This window comes from Apteryx mantelli, chromosome 1, assembly GCF_036417845.1.
Source record: "Apteryx mantelli isolate bAptMan1 chromosome 1, bAptMan1.hap1, whole genome shotgun sequence".
In the NCBI taxonomy this organism is placed as follows: domain Eukaryota; kingdom Metazoa; phylum Chordata; class Aves; order Apterygiformes; family Apterygidae; genus Apteryx; species Apteryx mantelli.
In genome coordinates, this window is record NC_089978.1 from 173,465,958 (window position 1) to 173,490,822 (window position 24,865).

Sequence of the window (24,865 nt, forward strand, 5' to 3'; positions counted from 1 at the left end):
CACTGCATAATTAGCAGTATTATCTTGCATAACAGAGATGGTGTATACTGTACTGTCCATTATCACCTATTCATTGCCCTTAGAAGACCTGCTTGAACTTTTCAGATTGATGTTACAGCATTGCCTGATTTGTACTAATTACACTGGAATACTTTGCTTTAGTAACATTGCAAGAAGTAATTCAGTAAATTCCAGCTCATTGTAATTTCTGAATAACGTAGTTCGGGGGTCACTAGGCTTTAAGCCTTTTTTAATATGTACATAAAGCAGATTAAGGCTCCCATCCTGAAAAAAAAATCAAGATTAAGCTTATCTTGGAAGAGAGAAATATTGTACATTCAGACACTTGCACGAGAATGTTCTATTTCTCACATCACTAATAAACGTACCAAAATAATACACATTAATTATTTTTGAAGATGCTTTAATCATAATCTTAAGCAGATACTATACCAGAAAATTACTGAATAGCAACATCAACAGTCCAACAAGAATTGCAAAAGAAGAGATTTTCAGAATTGTTCTCTCCTAAGCTAGGATAAAAAAACAAACAAACAAAAAAACCCACTACTTTTAAAAAATGAGCCCAGAAAATCTGCAGTTTACAGTGTTTTTCAAGACCTAGGGTTCCTCAGAACAGTAGCCAGCTGAACAAGGTATTGCAGTACCCTGAGACCCCAAGAAGGTCCGCATCAACCCTTTCTCGCTTTCTGCCAGGAATTTCACACTGGATATGAGATGCATTCCTAACAAACTTTTTCTCAAAAGAAATGCATTTTCTGGAAATGTCTTCATTTTGATAAATTAGTATTTTCCAGTATAAAAAACATTCTATCCAGCTCTCTGCAGTTCAGCAAGGAAGATCCCGAGTTATTTAGGATGGCTTACTAGCCTTCGAGCACACTGGCATAAAAACAAACCACACAGGTGGCCATCATGTCAACATGGCACCAGATAGGTATTCCTCAGGCCAAACTTCAGCTAGCAGTTTAGCTGAAGTCACCATGACTTCTAATCTTTCTTCTGAAGAATCATGTTCAGCTGGAGAAATAGAGAAGTGAATACTCTATCCAATCCTCAATAATGTGAAAGTGACCTTGCTGTTTGATTTTTAATTCCCAAGTTTTTGTACAATGATCTTCATGCCACCAATATGTTTTGAAGAATTTTAATTTATTTACAGATATCCTACACATTTACTCATATTGTTGGTATTTCTCCCAGAGATGACTTTGGCATAGAGGTACTGGATGTGGTTGAATTTGTCCTCTTTTCTTTGAGCAAATTCCAATGCTTGAGTTTATTTAGCTGATAACAGACTGAGCATGTGCGGATATTCCTGTCTTCTATTAGTAGAGATACTACTTCTGGTGTTGTGCAACTTAAGAGTGCTACATCGAAATCTGGTTATGTAAAAGATACACAAAGAGGAGAAAAGAAAAAATGCATTTTTTTAATTTACTGCAGGAATTGCTACTGACCTTGAGAAACCCCTAAGACATATGAATTCATGAGAAGTCATTTCTACTTTCTGCTTACCCTATGTTAGAACACTATGAGGAAGTCAACATGCACTAACATTTAATACACAATTTGTGAACTATTAACAATTTAGGATTATTCAGTATAAATACATTTCATATCAAAGTAATTAGTGCTTTTTTTTCAGATTTTGGCAGTATTTGTTCTTCACTGTACACTGACTGTAAGTTGATTGACAATTTCAAACTAAATATCAGTAGCCCAAAATAATGTACTCCTACTCCCAGCTTGTGCTTGAATATTCAAATCTGCAGATGTAGGAGTAAAATAGAAGACACAGAACTGAAAAAAATAAAATAAAATCTCACTGAGATTCCAGATGTAGGATGTTTGACATTGGCTCACCTCAATAAACACTCACTTCTTAGAAAACTGGCCACTGCTATCATCCCCATAGGAAAGTGTCAAATTTAAGATCCTAATCTTGCAAATATTTGTTTAATAAGAATTCCCATAGAATGGACCAATGAACTACTGAGGTGATAAAGCTTTTCTCACCCATTACAGCATTACTGCAGTAAATCTTAAATGTACATTTTGACAAGATTATTAACAACAAAAAGTTTTGATTTTTAAAATCAGACAACTCAGTGAGGCTGGTTTTTTCAGTGTGAGCTTTGGGCCAGATCTGTATCAGCAAGCTACATACCTCCACATGCCTGAATGGCTGTAACCACAAGGTTTAGGCTATGTTAGTATGTTAGTATTATGCTCTGTTTATATGTACAAAATGAGTTTAAGGATCTATTAACTTACTTGAATAAACAAACAATTTGCTTGCAAAACATTTCAGCATCTGGTTTTACAGATGGAATTGATTATTCAGTTTCACTACAGCATTACTGCTATGAATGCAAAAAGCAAAATCCACTTCGAAATGAATACAATTCCCAGTTATATCTTAAAAGTCTTACGCTGTTTTCTTACCACAGAAGAGTCTGTGATGCTTACTGCTTCTGTTCTGTAAAATGGAGGCTACTTAGCATGAGAAAAGAAATGTTCCCCCACCCTCTATATGCAGTCAAGGCTGATACTTGGAGAAAAGGCTTAACAGACTTAAATTTAGTTGTTCATGCAAGTGGGGCATTAGTCAAATGTTATAGCCTCCCCCACAGAAAATTAACTAACAGATATTCACATATTCAGGCTGTTAGGTTTCACAGAAGAATGCAGAAATATTACCAAGTGGCTTTAGATTGAACTTCTGCAAACTCCATGGTCAGGCATCAAATATGGATTTTTTGGGTCATTCCAGTCCTTAATTAATGACCTTTCCAGGCAATAAATGCTACTCTGTAAAGGAAGGATAGGATTCATGAAGTATAGTGAAGTTGCCGTGGTTTGTTTCTCTGAATCATTTTAATCATTTTATAGAGACTAATAAGGCAATGTGAGCCCCATAAGAATAATTTCCATCATTTTTTTCAGTCCCATAAATTATTGCATGTTTATGATTAATCCCTTCATCAGGAAGAAAAAGGATGAAAATATTGTCCTGAAACATACTCTAAGATTTACTGGTTTCTTTGATGTATCAGTATGTGAGTAGAATAAGAATAGTTTTACACAGAAATAAAAATGCCAAACTGCTTTTATTTCCTTCCTTCCCACCTCCATCCTTCATTCTAGGTGAAGGATGAGTGAATATTCAGTATATAGAGAACAAACAAATTGCAGGTCAGATGCTGAGCATATCTAGGCTGGCATATGCCAGGAGAATTGAAGGAGTTACTCCAGTTCACACTACCTATGAGTCTGTCTCACAAGTAGAACTATCCAAACGATCGATTTCTCTGGATGAGTGGCAGAACAGAAAGCAAACACACCTGTGAAAAGGGCTAAATATATTTTCTGACTTAAGAGAAAAAAAACATGTAAAAACTTAGTGAATGGAAAAGAAAGCTGTTCCAGGATAGGAGGGTTAGTTTATTTCGAGGCATCTTTAATGTACAACTAAACAAAATTTGGACACCAAGCTAGAATTACAAAGGAATAAATCTGAGACTCAGATGAATAGGGAGGAGGTGCACCTTTGATGTTTTGATTACCCATCCTCTAAAGCCATGGTGAGAACTTAACAAGCAAGCAGGAAGCAGCTAGTATTCACTGGCCTAAATATCAGAAAGCCACATTTTCTGGCTTACCTTATGCAAACCAAGCAGCTCTTCTCTTTGAAAACAAAGCTACTAGTGTTTTCTTGCTGCATAGGTATGCCATGATTTGGGTGACAGAAGTATGGGTATTTTGGTTAGAAAAATGGCAGAACAGTTGGATTGATTTTTCTCAGGAAAAGTTACGGGAAATAAGGAGATCTAATAAAAAAGTAATGGTGTTGCCATAGAAAACACCAATCTGATAGAAAGCTAAGCATGAGTCACAACATGCCACAGAGTATGTGTTATGTTTGTAGTCAAAGAAATGCATTCCAGCCCTTGCAGGCACACTTAGGGTCATTTTAAATTTTATTTCAGGTCCTGATCTCAGTGGTAGAAGAGGCAGCCAAAAGCTCAAGGCAGGCTGCAAAACCTGCCCCAGAAGCAGGTAAGTGCTAGGGCAGTTAGTACAAGCTGCCATGACCGTGTTGCTAGCAGGTCCCAAATTAGCCAGCTTAAAGCTAGCTCAGTTGTTTGACAACAATGTAAACGTAACCACAGTGTCTGAAAAGGTTAATGCAGCTGTGGCTTGAAAAGATCAGACCACAAAACAGGCCCTCTCTGGTGTAAGTAGTTGTATATTTTACTCAGCTGTAGGCTCTTCCTAATGATAGGCAAGAGGAAGCTTACAAAAGGCCAAAAAAAGATCAACTGGGGAACTGACCAATTAGGAAGGATTAAAGTCCTGATACTGCAAATTCTTCCCAGGACATGCGAGAGGAAGTTCAATCTGTTTACATCTTTGAGTTTCCATAAGAAGTAGTTCCTAGGCACATAAGTTAGCATGTATCTTTGCCAGGATTCTGTATATCAGTGTCCCTGGGATAAATGATGAGACCATGCCAAGACAAATGATCAATAGATGGTCCACGGTTTGCACCAGTCACAAGAATGAAAAGGACGCATTATGCAGAATTTGGATGCAATAGCTATTGCAATGCCACAACACAAATGTGTGTTCCAAGCCCCACAGCAGGTCTGGGGCAGTATGATCTGCAAGGAAAAATAGCTGGGGAATGTGTGCTATCCTACAGTGTTAAGATCACTCTTAGTCTGAAAATCCCGTTCCTTTATTCTGAAGGTGAAAAAGTTAAAAAAAAAAAAAAAAGTCCAGAATGATGAGCTATAAGAAGAGAACACGCATGTCTCAGGAAAGATCAACTTATGTACAGGAAGAACAAAGACCCATGGAGGCTTACATGCCTAACTTTAATAAACAGGCACATACTCAGTCCTCCGAGTCAATCTAGACTTGTCAGTGTACTTGAATTCTTTGGTTAGAGTTTGTATCAGCTATTTTGGAATACATGACATAGTGAGTTTGAAAATTAACACTAAAACACTCAGCTAGCTTTTTTTCAATCATAAATCTCCAGGAAGTGTGACCAGATTTCTTGAAATAAACATAATTCATCATTATTACATGGACAAGTTGATTTTTAATAAATTTGTTAATTCATTTCCATGAGTCTAATGTGCTGAAAGATGGTATGTCTCTTCTTTATTTCACAGAACAGGGGTCATCATCCAATCACCGGTACATCCCACATATGGTTAAATAAGACCACCACGGATCTTTCTTCTATAATTATAATGCAAGGTAACTATGGTAACGATAGTTGGCAAATCTTGTCTTTTAAATGGCTTCTGTTGCATAGGTTTTTATATCTTCTTCCTCCTCCCCCTTCCCACACACATTTTCTTATTATTATAAAAAGTAGATAAGGGTAACTATTATGGGATGCATGGATTCCTATCCTCAGTAGTACTGAAGATCATCACTTCATCAAGATCATCAAATGCATTTATCCCAACATCAGCCTAGAATACCTTCATATACTATGTTCTCAAAGCTCATACAACTAAAGATTTCTGCTCCCTCATGAACTTATTACATCAATTCAGGTTCCATTTTTTTACTGTCCTGCCTGAAGTCTAATGCTCCCCAAAAGCATTACTGAGCAGAATCAGCCTCAAACAAGGTTAAAGTCATGACATTTCATGCATATTTGGCTCCTCCATCTTAGATTTAAAATACATAGAGATATCCTTCTTTATACTGCATACAGTTACTTGCACTCATACTCTGAGTTAATAATAATCTAAAGGAAGGCTACTCAATTTCAGCAGAGAGTGTTGTTATTTACTATTATTTTGACCTAAATGGAAGAATGTGGTAGAAAGCTGGTTGACTCAAAGGCTCATGTTGCTTGTGAGCTGATTGGCCGTAGCTCTCCTCTCAATGCCTTTTTTCATTCACCCACCTTTGATTTTTGGCAGATTCTGAATAACCTGTTCATTACAACACTGGTGATGTGATCATAGGAGCTCTGGCGCTACCTGTTTTATAAGAACAAAACAGTACTTTGTTCCTCTGAATAGTTTAAGATGCATTGCATTTCTTATATCCATCAAGACACGTCATTTTAATCATGAACCAGACGGCAAACTATGTTTAAAAACTGTGTTTAAAAACTTGGGCTGCACACGATTTGCAGCCAAAAGTACAAAAATTCAAGGACAGAGTTAAAGGGCTTTCTCTAAGAAAAGATGCATTGATCTAATTATAAAACGTAATGTTATCAGTTATCACCACAATGTTATCCATTCCTTGGCTGTTGGAAGAGTAAGGTTTAAAAACAGACAAAAATGAAGCTAGAGTTGCAGTATCCAAAGAGATATGGCAAAAGTTAGGTATGAAATTTGATCTGCTAAACTATTTTTATATTTGGGCTTTAAAAGTAGCTTAAATTGCAGCGATAAAATTCTAATGGGTTAAAAAATTGAAGTCTATGGGCTAAATTCAGCTCTGATATAAATCTAGAGTAATTCAACTGTAAGTAGTGGTGGTGTTCCAGATTTACACCAGCGTAACTGAGACCAGAATCAGCATCATTTATTAAACTGTAGAGGCCGTGTTCGTCTCTCAGTATGTTTATTTAAGTCTCATTAGCTACTGAGAGGGAACTGTATACTTAATGGCCTGCAAAGGATAGCAGGAATAAGAGCAGGGGAGGCAAAGGGATTTTCAGGGCTGAAGAAATGCAAGTTGTTCCCCAGGTATGAAAAGTCATTTTAACTATTCTCCCTCTCTTAATTTTCTTATTACTCATAGAGCCATAGAAAAGTAGCAATGACCATACACAGGAGGATCATAAAGTAGTGACAATTAAACCTACATAAACCCTTCTACTGCTTTGAAGTGCAGCTAGAGAGTTCTGTCTTCCTTTTAAAGGACACTGCCAGAGAGCTGCATAGGCTTTCGAGAGGAGGCTGGTATCTTCTCCTACCTGTTTCTGATTTTTCCATCCAGGACACGTGATTGCGTACACGTATTTAAGATCAAGGTCTCTGGGGAACAGGAATTTAGGAGCTGCCAAACGGGCTCCATATTCCTGGATCATGCCACTATTATCATGGCTCTTAAAACAAAAACACATAAAAGCTATCTGATATCTGTTGCTTCAAATGAAGATACAAATAGAGCTACAGTAAAAAGTTATGAGGTAACTCAGTCCCTCCAGGAATACTTGCTTTCTATATGGAAGTGTAAAATGTACGTAAATGTAAATGTAAAATTAATGAGCCTACATGGCTAAAGAAAGTCTCCAACTCTTTATCATGAAAAGCACTGCATAGCAAGCCCAGAGGTTCTGATTTTGCAAAGCACATACAGTGAGACCTGAATTCTTGTATTTGTAATATAGGTCTCCATACACTGAAAGTCACTCTCTCTGGGCTTGTTATATTCACATTTTTTCTAACACAGACTGGCACTAAACTCTGGAGGGGGAAGCTTTAGACACTTTTTTTTTTCTTGATCCTGAGCTCATTTAGACATTAGTCTAACATAAATGAGGTAACAAAAAGATCTCCAGATGCTGTTACAGAAGATACTTCAGCCCTGCTCTTTCTCTTGCACCAACCAAGAGATCACTCTGTGCTGGAAGATCATGAAGAAGTCTCTGTGGACTAAATTTTTGTATCTGAGATTCCATGTACCACTGGAACCAAAATAACAAGTTAATTCTTTATCCGTTTATCATAAGCAATAGATGTGACTTGGGAACACAGTTTTCCTTCCTTGGCATAGAGATTCCTTTCTCCTTCCTACTACTGGCCATTCAAGCTGAGAAGAGCCATATTCTATTTTATTCCAAGTAATAACTTGCACAGCCACACTGAGGATTTAGTATATATTCCTTGTGCACCCATAACTCCTTATGCACAAAGATTTTATGTTGCCATGGAAGCAAAAATGAAGTCTTAAAGTTGTAAATTCTTTAAGGAGGACATTTTACTTTATTCTTGATATAAGCACCAAAAAACAAAGCTGGTCCTCCTTTAAGCCAGTCTTAATGGTAAAAAAATCTCCTAACAAAGAAAACTCTGGGTGCTAGGTACGCTACGTGTTTTAACTCTTTTCTTCTCTCCCCTTCCACCCCCTTTTCCTGAGCAGTCAAGGCCTCTTGACAAGTGGTGGAAGAGCTAAATTTCGAATTGTCTTCTAGCAAGACCCAGTGAGCAAAGGAGTCCTTAAAAAGCCATCCTAATTGGCCTAACTCAAGACAGCTTTGATCTGTTCCAAGTTATATCTTGAGCTAGTTGGTATTTCTCATAAAAAAAAGGATAATTTTTTCATTCCTATTTCAAATTTTGCAACAATTACAATTCAGTTAATATCAGGGTCTCGATAAACAAGAAAATTAAAGTTTTTCCTTTTTTAATAAAATTCATCTACCAAATAGATAGAGTTTGTCAGAGAAAAAACCTTTTTGCAATAGACCTTCCTGGATCCAAAATCAGCATCATGTTTAATCCCAGCTTCTTTTTAGACTTTTAAAAGCTGAACTGATATAAAATAATAATGAAAAAGACTACAGATCTCTGTGCAACATATGAAAATGTCAGAGCTGGTATTTTGGTTTTGAAATAACAGCATGGTATCTTAGCATAAAGCTGGTGAGTCATCCACATGCTAAACATTTGGAAAGTGCAGATGCTCTTGGGAAATTTGTTTTTAATAACAAAAAAGATTTGTTTTTCTTAAAATTTTTTAGAAGTGAAGCTGGAATGATTCCATTTCCTGTAGGTTCTGAGCTTGACCCACTGGGTTGCTAAATATTTTCAGAGATATCCTAAGTACCTTCCATCACCACTTGCTTGAATAGGAGCTGAAGTCACTCTGAAGTCTGCGCCCCAACTGTTTTTTTTTTCACATTTGCTTTGATAAGAACGACATTAGCAGCCAGATTGAAAATAAACAACATAAGTATTTTAATGTCCTTCAGACAGTATTGCAGTCATAACAATACCACCATTCCCAAGAATGGATCTTCTGGTGTTATCTACAACACTGCCACTTTGGTTGAATGAATTGATGATTTACCATACACCATACACCATACACCTTTCACACTGCCAATACATTTAACTGGAATATTGCAGTATTCATAAGTTTTACGTTATACTTACACGGTTCTTGTGCAGTTTATTCAACTAATATCAGAGATGCATAGATAATGGATGGCAAGAAATAAGATAAACTTGTTAACCTTGGTATCTACACTGTACTTCTGTTACATTCAGCATTAATTATTTCAGCCTTCATTAATTAGTTACTGGAGAGAGAAACATACGTACAGCACTTCTAGAACACAGGCTCAATACATTCAGGTAGGCAAGGCCTAACAGGCATGTACCCAACATGTTATGTAACCAGTGCATGTCTTCCTCTAATAACTTCAGTTCTGCTGCTAGGAACGCCATTATATTATGTTACATGGCTGCAGTCTGGCTGACACAGACAGGAAGATGAATAAATTTGGAACCAAAACCATTTTATTGCATTTACCATGGAATATTTATTGCATCTATGGTAAAATATCTCTTAGATTACAAGAAAGTAGAAAATAATCCAGGCGTAAGTATGTTTTCAGTTAAATAGAAGCCAGACGAGCTATGTGGCTTAAGGAGATACACTGAGTAGTTATTCAGACATGTTTGCTCTCACTCATAGCTAAGCCTTGATTAACATTAATTTTTAAGACTACTGAGGGATGCTTTGTAATCATAGTCCTGAGATACACTTTAAACACTATTTAAAAGTTAACAGATACTGTATAATATTTGGAGGAGTAAGGTATGGCACATTCAGTTTGTTCAAATCCATTTCAAAAAAATAACGTATAAGTCTTTCAAACAACCTTCAGTCTTTCTCAGATTACTAACAACTATTTCAGTTAACACTCCAAGAGTTAACTCATCCACCTATTAAGAAGCCGAACCAACATTTTTTAAACTAACAGTGTATAAATGAGCCATTTTTAGAAGCTTACCACCACTAACCTTTTGCATTACCAAATTAGCATTTTGGAAAATTAAAGCAGAAGAGCTCACCAATTTTATACAGTATCATTAGATTTAACATCTTCCAATACCAAAGAGGAAAATGAAACCTTATCTTCCAGAATATACTGTAAGTGATATCAGTATCTCTTCAGTACCCTTAGGATACAGTTAGAGGAAATTGTTTTCTCTGTTAAGTATGAAACACAGTAAAGGTTAATTTGGTTAGTGGCTGGAGGTGACACATTTTTCAGATGTTCTGGATGAGATTGCCCCTGAAATTCTATTCTAGAGGTCAAAGTCCTTCTTTTATTCCTTATAGTAAATAGGCAGTGACTAACTGAAGCAAAAGTAGAACATACGGGTTTTTTAGGTGTGTTTCACAACTATTTGGAAAACGTTTTCAGCTTTACTTAAATGAAATTCACTGAGGCTGAAGCCAGTGATTAAACAGAGGCTTTGGTAATGTAGAGTGTGCTGTGAATGAATGCACTGAAGGAAGAATGGCACTGTCTAAAACATAAGTGATCACTTGTAATTCCAGCAGAGGAACTGCAGTCATCATTTAGTCAATGATGTTTATTATTAACTGTGAAAAATAAGCTTTAGGCAGCAGAGTGGGAAATCACTGTGGGTGCGGTGGAAGTAAATGAAGATTTTTGTCCACTCAAGATAGGTTCTTGTCTGTTCAAGACAGATACTGATTTTTATCCTGAGTAGGATAAATTATATTAAATTCACTCTTGTCCCCTATAAATAACATAGCTGCTGTTGTGGTTCTATTCCTTTCCTTTAGCAGCAGTTTATTGCTCACAAACCAATATACAAAATGTGATTGATACAGGAAGCATGGCAATTATGAAACAGTAATAAGAGAAACTTCTTTTCCTGACTCTTATTGTTAGCATAAGAAATCACAAGATGACCTTTGCTGTGTCGACACTGCCAGCAATTTACCTCAATAGAAAGAAGTTTGGGGAAGGTATCTTTTGTTTTTTTGCATCTTTTCTAGGCCATACCCTATTTAAGTCCAGTCCACTCAAGTGCAATCCACAAGCCTTGGAGGACTCCCCATACAACTCTGGAGGATAAAAGCAAATCAACAAAGATGATGTTTCACACTTTCCTTTAGTCTCTGTCCTTAGGAAGCATGAAAGTCAACTTGTGCTTGTGCCTTGTCCAGGATCATTTTTCTTTTATGCTCCACAGTACTCTGAACAATTTCAGTTATAATATGATACATTTGCTCAAAGTCAAGGTGACATAAAACAGTAAGCTTGTTTCATAACAGATAAATCCTGTCCACTATAATGTCATATTAAAATTTTGGTCATCTACCTGAAGTTCAGGGACCTATTTAAATTGAAATGAACCACCCAACAAGATATTTATCAGTGAAGAATATCTATCAATATCAAATATCATTCCACTGATTCTCTGCTATAGCATCTTTACTGAGGAAGGAATTTTAACTGTAAAGGCTATGAATTGGGCTAAAGTCTTACACAGAAGTTTTTCTATTTGTGTTTCAGACAAGAAGTGTAAATTTACTTTATAGCAAAGGTGATAGCATTACAGCTTCAAAATGACTAAGCTGCCACGGTAGCAGATATTGTAAAGGTGTATAAAAGTCATAGAACTGCATAAAGGATAATGGTCATCCTTAATATTTCTCAGTCGTTCATCAGAAATTCAAAGTAACTTGCCACTTTAGGTTTGTGTAAATGAGTGCTGCACTGACAGAGGCACAGAGTTTGCCACAGAGTGCTATATGTGTACCTTAAAACAGATGGCTTCTCTAAGCTGCACCCAAAATCATATGAGTTCTCATGCTGGCATGTGGTTCTCTCACAAAAGAACAAAGCTGGATATTTATACAAAACTTGGGAATTTCTTACGGTCTACATTCTCAGGACTTATAAACCTTCGCAAGTCTCAATCTTGACATCAAACACATGATCAGAATAAAAATACATCAGATGTTTTTTAAGCACATGGTTGACAGGCACCATATGGGAAGTGGGCTCACCCATGTTCTCATTAATTTCAATGGGCGTTTTGTCCCTTGATTTCAACTGGAGCAGGATGAGAGCCTGCACTAACAAGTATGAGGAAGACAGACACAGCACGTGTTCTTGGAATGCTTGCTGGTGTAGCCTGGTGCTAGGAAACGGTGACCAACAATTTATGTCAAATGTAGGAGTCTGAGGTTTCTCACTCACTGCAGCTGCTAATGAAGAACCACAGAGCAGATACAGATGATAAGCAGTGTTAGCATTCTGCAGACCTGTCATGTCTTACACAAAGTGCAAGACTCACAACTGATTCCTGCCTAGCAGCTAAATCTGCTGTGCCCCTTTCATGCAGCACAGCGCCATGGTCTCCATACCACTCTGACACTCTATGGCACTGCTGATCAGCCTGGTCTATGGCTAGCTGACCAGCTGCTGGTGTCACAGAGCAGAAGACCATGGTACTGTTCAATAGCCCAAGGATGTGTTAACCAGAAAGACCCCATGCACAAGGGATACTCTTAGGAGTCATCCTCCGTGCTCTGTGGCCCAAAGAGGCCAGATACACCCCAAGTCACACAGCAGTCCAATCCCATGTTATTTCATGCCTCAGATGGCAGGAAATTCAAACAATACAGTTCTCCTCTGATACAGAAGTATGAAGGCTTAAGAAACTAGTGTTCACAAAAAAGAACAGATCCCAGTAGTCTTTTGCCTACAAGGTATGTAGACAAAGACTTCAGTGAAAGGACAGAGAGTAAAGTGAGCCCTTTTAACTCCAAGGGAACCCACAAAAGGTCAAAGCTTGAATAAGGACAGCAAGGATATGTCTCAAGAGTCTATTGAGAGGTATCCATTTATCTCCAGAATAACAGATTTGCCGCTCAGTCTGCCAAGTGTGGCCCCAGACACAGACAGATGCCTTGCACTGTAAAGGAGACATGCTGTGCAGTTTAGTACATTGCCTGTACACCTGGACGGAGTGCCTGGCAGGTAGCTGTGTGGATGCCATGTTATCTGGGCCACCCATCAAATACTGCTCAAATACAGCGCAGGTGTTCCATATTATTGAGACAGAACCACTTTTTCACAGGATGCGCCAGCATGCCAAGAACTCTGGATGCAGACACTTGAAATGTGCCTTGAAATGCCAGTTTTCATTCCATCCATCAAAACATTACATATAAACAACTTCATGTTTGTTCAAGATGTATAGCTGCAGTAAGCAGAACTTACCTGGTTTGCCAGAAACAGCTCAAAGCAATGAGTATTAATGTGACAAAATATACTCGGCATTAAAAGGAAAGTCAAAGAGGAGAGATCTAACAGAGCTCCCCCTTTTCCTCAAAGTGATCATAGACCACAATTGCCTTGTTTTATAACTTCATTTAAGTACCAGAAACATTCTTCCTTTCCAGGAATAATGTTGTTGAGCATGAAGCTGTTGAGCATATTTTTGCCTTCGGTTTTGATTCTAAGAATTATTGCTCCTAATATGTTGGCTATACTAGAAAGATTGCCATTTGTATAGGCACCTACTTTCCTCCAGCTCTTAAAGAATAGCCTGTTGAAAATAACTGGCCTTTCTTCTGCCTTGCACCTTGTGTGCTTAATCATACAGGAAGCTCAATTTTTACTGGCTCAGGAAGTGGTCATGTAGCAGAGAACCACACTTCTAAAAAAAATCATGCAAAACTTTCCATTGCTACTGAAGAATTCCTGCGTTATGTGAGGCAGACCAAGTCAGCTGTATGTTCTCTAGCCAGCTCCATGTAGGAAATATATTGGGACAGGAGAGGCAGAAGGGTCAGTAAAAAAGGGGCAGAATTCATAGTATTTTAAGAGAAATGACACACCCACAGTGATTCTCAGATACTCACGCTGGCAAGTTCATTTCCAGCTTCACCAGCTCAGGTTGTTAAAAGTCCTATTTTTGCAACTGGATTCACATCAGTTTTGTGACTTACCCTTCTATTCTCCCGCTTTCTCTATCTCATGTGATTGTAATATCTGGGGAGGGAACTTCTTACTGGGATCTGTAAGTTCTGCTATATCTAACCTGGGTGATCTGGGCATACGGGCCAGACACGAAACACACCACACTTCAACCAGGTCTGCAGTTTGAACAGTCTTGGAATAGTGTACTGAGGGTATGGCACAGCACAGGCAGCTTTTGCTCATCTACACTTATCTGGATGGCATGTGACTTCAAGTCTGCAGCAGCAGAAAAGAAGCTTAAAGAAATCTCTAATTTTTGTCCCTGCTCTTATGGAACAGGATGCCAGTGTAGGAGTTACTGCAGTCCACAGAAGGTCATCTCTTCAGCACAGGGAGATTCCTCAGGAGATTAGGCTGCAATGATTCCTGCCAGGAGGTCCATTTTTCACTCACGTATGTATCAGCATTGTATCACATACATGCACATCTCACATATCTTAAATCATTTTTATCTTCTTCAGTGTTTGGCATTAATGTAGAATGTAACCCCTCTAAAATCCCCACAGGACTAGAAGAAAATCTTTAGCCTGATGGCAAACTCAGTGGGTAGCAGACAAGCAGTTACAGTGTAAAGGAGGCTTCTGGAGGGTTGCCAGCAAAATAACACTGAGGCATCTTCCTGTGCATGTGCTTAGATTTGCTTCCCACGAGGCAGTACCAGCAGTGGTGGAGTGGGCTGGATTAAGAATGAGCAACTCTGAGTCACTAATCATTGTCAATTCACTGATAATCACCAGAGCACCACTCCACAATGACAACCTGACACTGCCATTGATGTCTTTCTGTTGATGAGGGTATCCTTTGCAGGACTGCAGGCAGCTCCACTGTAAAAATCAGGTAGCTGCATAGTAAGATTAAAAAAAAAAAAAAAAAAAAAAGACTGGAGCTTTTTCTAGCCAAATACAGTTCAATTATAATGAGTTCACTTTGTGTGCTACTGCTAAAGGAAGGAACAGTCTGTAATGTGACACATGCTGTATCCACTACTTAGCAACTCAAGATTTCTGGTTAGACAGTCTTGTCTTCTGATTTTTTTTTTGTTTGTTTGGTTCGGTTTTACAGTATCTGCATGATGAACATTCCCCAGTTAAATACTTTTCAACTGCCCCACAAAGAATTAATCACTCTTTCCAAACCAGTTCCTTGGAATTCTAGCCTTTACCCCACTCTGAATTTTACATAAGCTTCAGTCCCTCTGATGTCATCTACTAAACGGTGTCAGGCTGGGTCAGTGCTTCAGTGAGAAACTTCCAAGAAAAATCTAAGAGCTGCAGTGACTCATTCTCTTTCCTCTGACTCAGTACTAAATTGCTCTCCCAAGATGCTCCTGGAGGTGTTATCTTTCAGATGAGATATAAAACTCAGGTCCTGACCACATACAGGAATTTTAAAAAAGGGGAGGAGATGTATGCTCCTTTTTGCTATATACTCCAAAGACCCTGGTTGGATACCCACTTAGAAAGCAGCTGGAGCAGATAAGACATCACTCCCACCCCAGCTGTTTGTTCCCATCCTCCTATTGGAGGTTTAACAGATGGAGGGATAGTGCAAGTGGTCCTTAATCTCCTTCAGCCAGAGTCAGCTTTAAAAACCTGGGATAGATGGATATTAGTTCTCACAGTTGCCTTTGCCTGAGGCATATAAGGAATGAGCTCACAATCCCTCCCACCAAGGGAGCTGAGGGCAGGGTGGCTCCCAATGCTCCCAGGAACTGGTAACAGTATGAACACTAATGCGAGCTACATGCGGAGAACATCTCTCTAGAGTCTCATGGTTACATCCCAGAGGACAGATTCTACTATTTTTATTTGTCTGTGACAGTACATCATACCATTAGTGTCATTTCTCTCCACGGGCAATCTGTGAGAGAGGAGTTGCCCAATATTAGTGCAATCAAATCAGCCTATAACTAAACAGATCTCATTTTTGCCTTCTCATCCCATCTGCCTTTCTTCCCTACCATTTCCAATTTGCTTTTCACCTTTTCCTCTACTGAGCCTTCATAAAATGTTTTGTTACAAGCCTAAGGCTTCCAGCCCAGACCTAATGAGCTGGATCACACAACATCAACAAACTGGCAGTTTAGTGAAGCTTCCATTTCATGTTCCCAGATACTTTCTTTAAAAAAACAAGAGACCTTTTCTCTCTATCTCAATAAACTGCTGGCCCTCAGAGTTATGGAGAAAAACTGACAGTCATTTTAGAGATTAACTGATATCTTTAACTGCTGCTAACAGGCTGAAAAAAACTTTGAAAATGGAATGAGCTACCCAATCCATGCCAATAGGTGGTGATGATAATGTTGACATTTCAGCTTTGTTAGCTAATCATTGCACATCACTGCACATGGGAAGAAAAGATTTGCACATCCCAGAACTCATTTTGTTTGGGCAAACCTTACCACTCCTTTCCCACCTCAACATTTTACCCAGAGTGGCAACACATGGGGGAGACCCCAACTCACAGAGGTTTCTGCACACTCTGGAGGAGAACAAACTGTAAGATGAGTCCCTTCCTTATAAGTACCTCTGACATCAGCCTCAGCCCCACTCAGAAGAAGCCAGAATATCTGTTCAACCTGCTGTGTGTGGTTCCCCAAGCAGGCAGAAAATAACTGGCAAACAGAGTTTGGCAGGGCATCATTGTCTTTTGCACCTCTCCTAGTTTAACCTTCGTACCAATGGATGCTGCATTTCTGCAGTGAATAATGAAGATTGTGTACTGTACATGATGATTCATTTCTTAAACTCTGCCTGGAGGTTTGAAATCTTTCATTAACTATGCTATATGCATTCTACAGATTAGCTAAATGATCTAAATATTATGTAATTAATCAACAGAGTGCAGGATACCCCATCTGACATTTAGCTGGGAGTATTTAGGTAGTTGTACTCCACAGCCTTTTACAAGCAACCCAAAGCAAATATTCAGTAAGTGAATAGAATATCTTGCCTAATTAAAACACCTCTGATAAAACTCCTAATGTATCCCTTTACATCAATTTCATGCCAAACACAAGGCTAACATCAAGTAACAGTATGCCACAGAAGACCATAGGTGAAAAAAAAATGATAGTATCCAATGCGAAGTAACAGAAATGCATTCAGATAAATACGGTTATACTGTGTGGATAAAAAGCCTTGTTCTAGCTCTGCATTAAAGCAAGCTACTAACTGTACAGTTCATTGGTCTCCAAGCAGCCTGGGGAAAAAGTGTTTCTCTCATCTGTCTCCAGTGTTTGTAAGTACAATGGTATGAATAATGCCCATTTAGATTTGGTGAAAAAAAAAATGATTCAGATCAAACAAAAATATGTTGTTTTCATTTTTGTTTTGGGAATCTCTTTTCTTTGCAAAAAATCCTTTAAAATAAATTATTTCCAAAGCAAAAGCCCCTTCAGATTAAAAAGGCAGTATATATACTTCTTTAAATATTGAAACAAGCATTTTGAGCCTTTCCATCTTCTCTTTAGCTGAGACTGTTCTGTGAATCTGATCAATCATTTAACTCCTACCGAAATTAGGATCATGGTTTTAGTGTCACACTCACACAAAACAATAGTTAATTCCTCTGCTGCATTGGTTTTGTGTGGTCTACTACAGAAGAAGCATATAATACCTAATCTTCATCATTATTTTAGATTCAAATGCATCTTAAAAAAAAAAAAAAAAGAAGAAGAAGAAAGAAAGAAAGAGAGAGAGAAAGAGACCATGAAGGATTTATTCTTCACAAGGAGCAAATGGTAGCCAGGAATTAACTGTTCCTGTAACTCTGTGGGTCAGGCCACCCCTCCCTGAAATTAGTTATTTAAATTATATAAAGGACTGTAAATGTAGTTAAGTTTCTAAAGGGAAGCAAATATCTTTACAGTGTTTTATCCCCTTCATTACTAGGGAAGGCAGATGCCTGCCTGTACTATCTTGTGCCAATTAGTACTTATCATATCTTTTCAAGTAAGTGGCAACTAAAAACTACAGCTGGACAGACGAATAAGGAAAGAAGACTTATCCTTGGGCACACTTGGTCTTAAAGTGTACCTCTTTTTCTTCTCAGGCCAAAGCTGGCTCATGCCACTGGCACCAGAAGCAGCAGTCAGTGAGGGCGGCAGAAAGGCCATGGGCTCACTGCACCATTTTCTTATGGCAGAGGCCTGGAAATCAGACTATAACTGCAGCCAAAGAAGGTATCAGAATATGTGGTGTGGCAAAGATAGCTGAGAAGAGTGAGGCAGCAGAGGCATTAAGCCCAGTTCTCCAGATTTTCCATCCTTGCCCTATTCCTCCTTCTGCTTCTTGTGGAAAGAGTGGCCAGGCCCCGGCCTGAACATCCTCCCCATCCACAGCAATCTTCAATGTTGCCTTCAAAGCTGAGAAGCCATGACCCAGATCTGGTCCAAGCCTGAGAGGCACAGCAGGAGTGATGAGTGCATGTTGAATGAAACTTTGCAGAAGATGCATTTTCTTGACTCCTTACTGACCCAGTTACTGACCTGGCACCACGAACAGGACTCAGATGATCAAATGCAAATGCCTACAGTATAAATGTCCTCATCTAAGCTTCTAGTCTAGATGGCCTTAACAGTCAGGAGTGAGAAATAAGCACTTACAGGTTGTAAATTATCTCATCTGAAAGGAAATGTCTAAAATAGGACAATTTTTCTCTTGACTATAAAAGTAGTAGCATGACTTGCTCAAAGGAGATAGCTACAGTGTGGGTGTTTACAGTTAGGTGAGATGTCTCATGTCTCCATCTAATAAAGGAAGACAGCAGAGTTACATCGATTTCAGTTGTAGCGTAATGTAAAAATCATCCACACTTCTATTCCCTTTCCATCTAAGTGACTACATTAATATTTCTAAAATGTTGTTTTTATGATACTGCCCAGGGTAAAACTTACAACATACCATTTGCAAGGGGGAGAACAATAGTGCAACTGCTAGCATAGACCAGAAATCTTACCATCAAGGAATCAAAATCTTCTCTGACATCTTACCACCTGTGCAGAGACCCACCAAAAGTTGATGGTGTTGTACAGAAGTAGTGTCCCCTATGAGAACAGACAACTGGAAGGTAACAAGAAAGACATAACCAAAAAAAAAATGCACTGCCCTGTCTCCAAAAAGTTACTTTCTAAGTTTGCAGGAATATATTTTTAAAATCTTCCTTAATGTGTTAGGTTATTTTAAACATTAAGATGATTGCATGCTATTAGTTTCCTTTATCACTCATGTCATCATTCTTGTAGGGGCATTACTTGCAGTATTAGAATAATTCTTTTCGCTCAGTTCTATGTTAGCATTTTAGCTGTTGTTAGCAGATGCATTTTATAAGGAAAAGAAGTACCTGGTAGACTGCAGAAGGCAACAAAATAACAAGATCTTGCTGAAATATTATTCAAAATGAGTATGCTGGTCTCTCTGCTTTGATTGTATCAGTTGGAGCTAGAAAAGATAATCTCTCATTAAGAACAGGCACATTTTTATGATAGAGTACTAATTTGAAATGCCTTTTTATTATGATAATGCCTGAGGACAAACCAAGATTGGGTCCCCCTTATTTGTACAGTGCCTAGCCAAAAGGAGTACTCAGAGCTTACAGTCCAAATAGACAAGGCAAAGGAGAGGAAAAGGATATAGTATGTAAGCAGGGCTAGCAACAGTAGCAAACATCACATTTTTTTGTTGTAATGATTAACAAGAAGAAACTAGATTGAAGAGTTGAAGGGAAAAGACCAAGGAGATATGGCAGGTCCAAAAAAGGGAAAAGTGAGGTAAGGACTGGGAAGGCAATAGAAGAGGAGATTTGGATCATGCCACCATTCAGCACAGGGCACAGCAGGGCAAGCAAGTCTTTAGGTTATTTCTTCAGTTGTGCTTGGTGCATGTTATTGATATCTACATTCCTCTGTCTTTATATCTTCATCAGAGGCTTCAGCGGGAGGGGGTGGTAGGGAAGGCACCACCCTGGACCGTAGTGCCCCTCGTGTTGTAGTGAAAGATGGACTTCAACTAGGCAACCTCTTACCACTTCTCCATCTAATGGAGTAGTTACTGCTTTAATTGCTTCTGAGCAACTGCAGCAGGTTAAACATATGTATTTAACCAGGTGCCTGTTGGCAGGTTTGACTACTTCAGCAAGTATAAATTACCATAGCCTGACCGACATTAAGGAGATGGCACTGATTTACAGTCACCAAGCAGACTGTCCTTTGTATCCAAGCAGCCAGTAACACTTCTAAACCTTTCTGTAGAAAAAAAGAAGCTTCTCTGCAGGAACTCATTCCCATTTGACAGGAAAGAATTGCTTTGAATGTTAACAATTCTAGTTTGTGTTCAGAACTGCAGGAAGGAGTGATTAAGCAAACAGATATATAGTTTTCCTATCCTTGATGTTTTATTGGCACACTTTGTATGAAAGATGTAGGTGATGGGGTTACAATGTCCTCATTGTCATGCTGGCATGAATTAATGAGATTTCAACTTTTATCTGAGCATATGGCCCTTTTTCTCCCGATTCTTTCATACATTATATAAACAATACCAGTTTCTCTCCTTCCATTTACCCTCCCACCCTGCTTTTAGCACAGAAGAATATGGCAGCATCTCCCCACCTGCATGCTTATTCCAACAGATGAGGTGTAATGACAGGCCTATTGCACAGCAATATTGCTATTGCTAGAAGGAATGTAATGCCTTCAGAAACAATGGATGGAGAGCCACAAAGAGTGTTTACCCACAGAATAGGTACAATATGAGTGGACCTTGTGCAATCATCCCCAAGCCAACCTGCAACAGCTGCTCAAGACGGACCATGCAGCAACATCTCTGGTAAAAGGTGAACACTGTCAGACAAGGATTACCTTCTTGTTTTTTGTACAGGCATAAAGATGTCTTAACTCTACACTACAGTAAATACAAAGGAAGAATAAGGCTCACTGGATCTGGGAATAAGACTATTAATTTTTTTAATGTATTCCACTAACACTGGTCAAACGTCATGTGTGAGTAAACAATGATCTTTGTTCTTCCACACCAGAGGAAAAAAAACATTCAGAACAGTGCCACAGAGCTATTATATTGCATAAACAAACATTGTAACTTATCAAAAAAGCACTGCATTCATTACTCTTGCTACTACTACACACAAAAACAACATATAGAGACATTAAAGATTAAAAACTCAATCACTCAAGGAGTTAGAAATCAGAATAAAAATCCCTGAGAGTGGATAGTAGAGAAGAGATGGGCTGGGGGGCACTCAGCATCTCTTTTCCTACACACCCAGAAAGTATGTGTGCTGCTCTCAGCACACATAGTCGTTTGCAAGTCCCAGAGATAAGCTTAGGCCTGACAATATTAGGATCTTTCTCATTGTTATTATTTACCAAGCACAACAGTTTCCTATCTCTCTGTAAATTAGGGGTTAGAATCTGAAAAACTCTTGACCACAGAGTCTGAACATTTATATGAATCTGCAGGTTCCAGAGACAGGAAACTCTTTATTTATTCATTGGAATCACTGGGTTCCCAAGCTTATGCAAAAGAGAAGTTAAGATTAAGGTTACAGAAACAGTATGTGCAGAGCCCACTTTGCGCCTTTGCACTGTCAGTTATCAGTCAAGCCCTTAATCAGCTAGCACTTGTATCACAGCAGACATGGCTTCCTACCACTTTGGAGTCCATTCAAATTAACTAAGGGTGCTCAGCTTTACGGATGCACATGTGCTTCTCAGTATCACATTGCCTCACCTTTATCTCTGGTACTTGAAGAGACATTCCATATGTATGCACTAAATGGGTCAGAGCAGACCTGTATATGAAGCACATTCAGTGTTTCACACGTACCTCAAGCACATTGCTGCTCAGGAGTCTTGGCAGCCAGCCTGTTTCTTCCATGTCACTCACACGTCATGCAGCTGCCTATGCTGCTGACACCTGCCATTCAGAAGTTGCTTTATCTCACTTGTGTGAGCTTGGCCAGTCACTGCAGTGTCTTAGCCAAGAGTATTACTTGAGAAAAGGCATTTGCATTAATAGGAAATTCATGAAGCAAGTGAAATTCCTGTACCAGGCCTTCATCATTAAACAGATTCTAGGCAAACATGACATTTCACAGCCTGTAACAAAATAGACACATAAGCATTTTGTTTTGTGGTCAGCAGCCTACAGCAATGTTGGAAAGCTCAATCAGTTCACTGGAAGGCTTTGCAAAATATTCCCCTATTGACATACTCACAAAAAAAGAGGGAGCTTCCTTTCAACACATGTACCATTCTCTTGACACTTTTTCAAAAATGTTGAGCATTTACAATGTGTATATTTTATTTCTTTGCTTCCTACAATTAAAATAAAACATTCACATATACTTGTATTTCATAAAGAATATTTTTGCATATTTTAGGACATCTATACAATTAAAAATCCTGAACCATATAGAACATATAGTCAGGAAGCTACATGGTCAGCTGCAGCTGTATGCAAAGCATACACAGCTAGTTTGCAAAGCATTTATGTTTTCTTGCTTCAGGCATTGAATTATCTGAAATTTTTACAGCCCACAGTAATCAAACCAAACTGTCAGTTCCCATAGAGCAAATCTATGCAAACAAAAGTGGGGGGCCAGGAGGAGTTATTTAAAAGTGTTATTACTTTTAGCTGATTGGGGTAATCAGCAGAAACTTCTTATCTCTATATATCAATGTCCTCAAAGTACAATAGACTGATAATGTTATACAGCCACAGCAAACTAGCAAGTAAAAATAAACAATGAGACTGACAGTTTATATCAGCCCGCAACATTTTGCTTCATTAGAAGATCCTTGACTACACAGCCCTGAGTGATATATGCTGAAGAATAAGTCTGTCCATCTGTGCATCACTTCCTTTTTTTAAAATGTTCATTAAGGGGAAAATAGCTTTCAGTGACCCGAAACATTATAAGGACTCTCAGCTATCACTTTGCTAAGAGCAATGGGAAAATACTTATCTCCTAGGCTATCAAGGTGCAGTGTGATTACAGTTCAGACAATTCCATGACATTATCAGCAATGATGCTTCTTAATCTAGTAGGCCTAGGTCGATCCCATCTGATCTATCCCAGTCAAGTGTCAATCTATGATATTCCCTTCCTTCCACATCCACATTGCCTGGCTGCATACTTGGGTTCCCCATGCTCTGGATGAGAACCTAGGAATCAGCTTTCCATTACCTCCCTTACTATAGAAAAATTCTAGCACTGAACAACTGTGTAAGACCTTGACAATTTGCTAGTACGAGTGCTTGATGCTTGTGCATGAAATCCAGTATAGGAGACTGCCTAAAATTTCAGAAAGGTGCCTAATAAAATACCTAAAAACTGCTTTACTGCCTGCTTTCGCTATCCCAGGGAGTACCATATGACTGTCATTTAGCTAAGTCCCATTAAGGACTAGAAAATAACTTGTTGCTGAAGCCAAATTTAATTTGTGCATCCATTTTACAGCAGTACCAATCAAGTTTTTGGAACAAGTTGCATGGCATTGCTAACCTACAAAGCCAGCAAAGATCACTTAGCTCATACAGGAAGAAAAGCATGATTTAGAAAGGAACTTAGTCTGGATAAATACCAGCTGAGTTTGTAATCCTGAATACTCACCATCTTCCTTACTGTTTGGCTTATCTTCAGAGATGAGAACAAATCGGTCAGTTATCTCCAAACTGATTGTCAGGGATTACGGTTTTGTTTTGCAAACATCGAGGCAAAATGTGCATTAATCTTCCTGGCTCTCAAAGTGCATGTTTTATCAGAACCACAGGTTGATTGATTGATTTTAGTATTTTCATCAGATGCAGCTCATGAAAACAAGGTTCCCAAGAATTCACTTCATGTCTCTGGATTGCTTTGGCAGGCTGCCAGAGTCCTGAAATCAAAGCCTATTTTGCATAAATTGGAGTAGAGTGAAGGTACCTTTAATTCCATTAAAATGAACAGAAAATGTTTTTCTATACCCAACAGATGGCTTTAAAAATTTTAGACACCCATCCTTGACTGTAAGTATCATGAATGCAACAGGTAACAACATATACTAAGACCATGATTGGCCTCACCTTAGTAAAAGAAGTGAAGATGACAAGACTCAGTTTGTAGAACTTTATGGGCTGCATTTGGACCTTCCTTCATGAAAACATACCAACTAAAGCTGTTTTATTTTCAAATGGTATAAGAAAATTCTTCCATATACTCATTGCAGGTTAAATGAGTCGTTTTTAGATGTATTTTAGCTTCATTTATGGGACAAGACCTTGAAAGGTAATGAATCCTTGGTCACTCTGGATCATCACAGAAGTTGCAGTCCTAGGATGTCATCCAATAACTGTAACATTAAAGATGATGCATTAAAGATGTTGTATTAAAGATGTTCCACATCTGTGGAAAATGATAATCATACAGAACTCTTCTGTAAAATGCTTTGAGGACAGCCTTGTGTAAGTGCCAGGTATTATTTTTTTTTAGTAAGAGACAACTTGTATTACAAGTAACTGTATTAAACAAAAGAAATAAAATAGATATTCTATTCATTAAACCATCTTGCTGAAAAACTTGACAAACCACACTTTATTAATTTGACTATAAGAAATCCATAATTTGACTGCAAAAATAATTGCTTTAGTGATATCAACAATTTCAAAAAGTACAGGGCTATTTAAATCATCTAATCATCTTGTCATATTTCTCAGACTGAAGCATTAGTAGCTTGATCAAGGGCTAGTATACAGCTGAGACTTTCAGCCTTGATTTAATCTGACTCCCTGTTGACATTGAATGGAAACATAT

General features: G+C 38.4%; 2 long non-coding RNA genes across 5 annotated transcripts in view; both read right to left on the reverse strand.

Annotated features, from left to right (window-relative positions):
• The window catches only part of LOC106488967 (uncharacterized), a 140,862-nt gene that overhangs the window by 71,835 nt on the left and 44,162 nt on the right, over window positions 1-24,865 (reverse strand). Inside the window, exons 3-5 of one of the 3 annotated variants that reach the window (XR_010883196.1) lie at window positions 24,139-24,404; window positions 23,687-23,951; window positions 21,810-21,987 (exon numbers count right to left, since the gene is read on the reverse strand). This is a non-coding gene — a long non-coding RNA (uncharacterized lncRNA). Of the gene's footprint in view, window positions 1-21,809; window positions 21,988-22,297; window positions 22,389-23,686; window positions 23,952-24,138; window positions 24,405-24,865 lie in introns of those variants that run through there. The other 2 variants (XR_010883197.1, XR_010883195.1) reach the window with 2 other exon arrangements.
• LOC106488966 (uncharacterized) lies at window positions 456-19,483 on the reverse strand. 2 transcript variants are annotated; one of them, XR_010883198.1, is made up of 4 exons: window positions 19,397-19,483; window positions 19,013-19,100; window positions 2,725-2,835; window positions 456-1,403 (listed from the first exon to the last, which is right to left on the reverse strand). It is a non-coding gene; the product is annotated as an uncharacterized lncRNA (long non-coding RNA). The 2 variants fall into 2 exon arrangements; XR_001293319.2 differs by having other exon boundaries at window positions 19,013-19,116.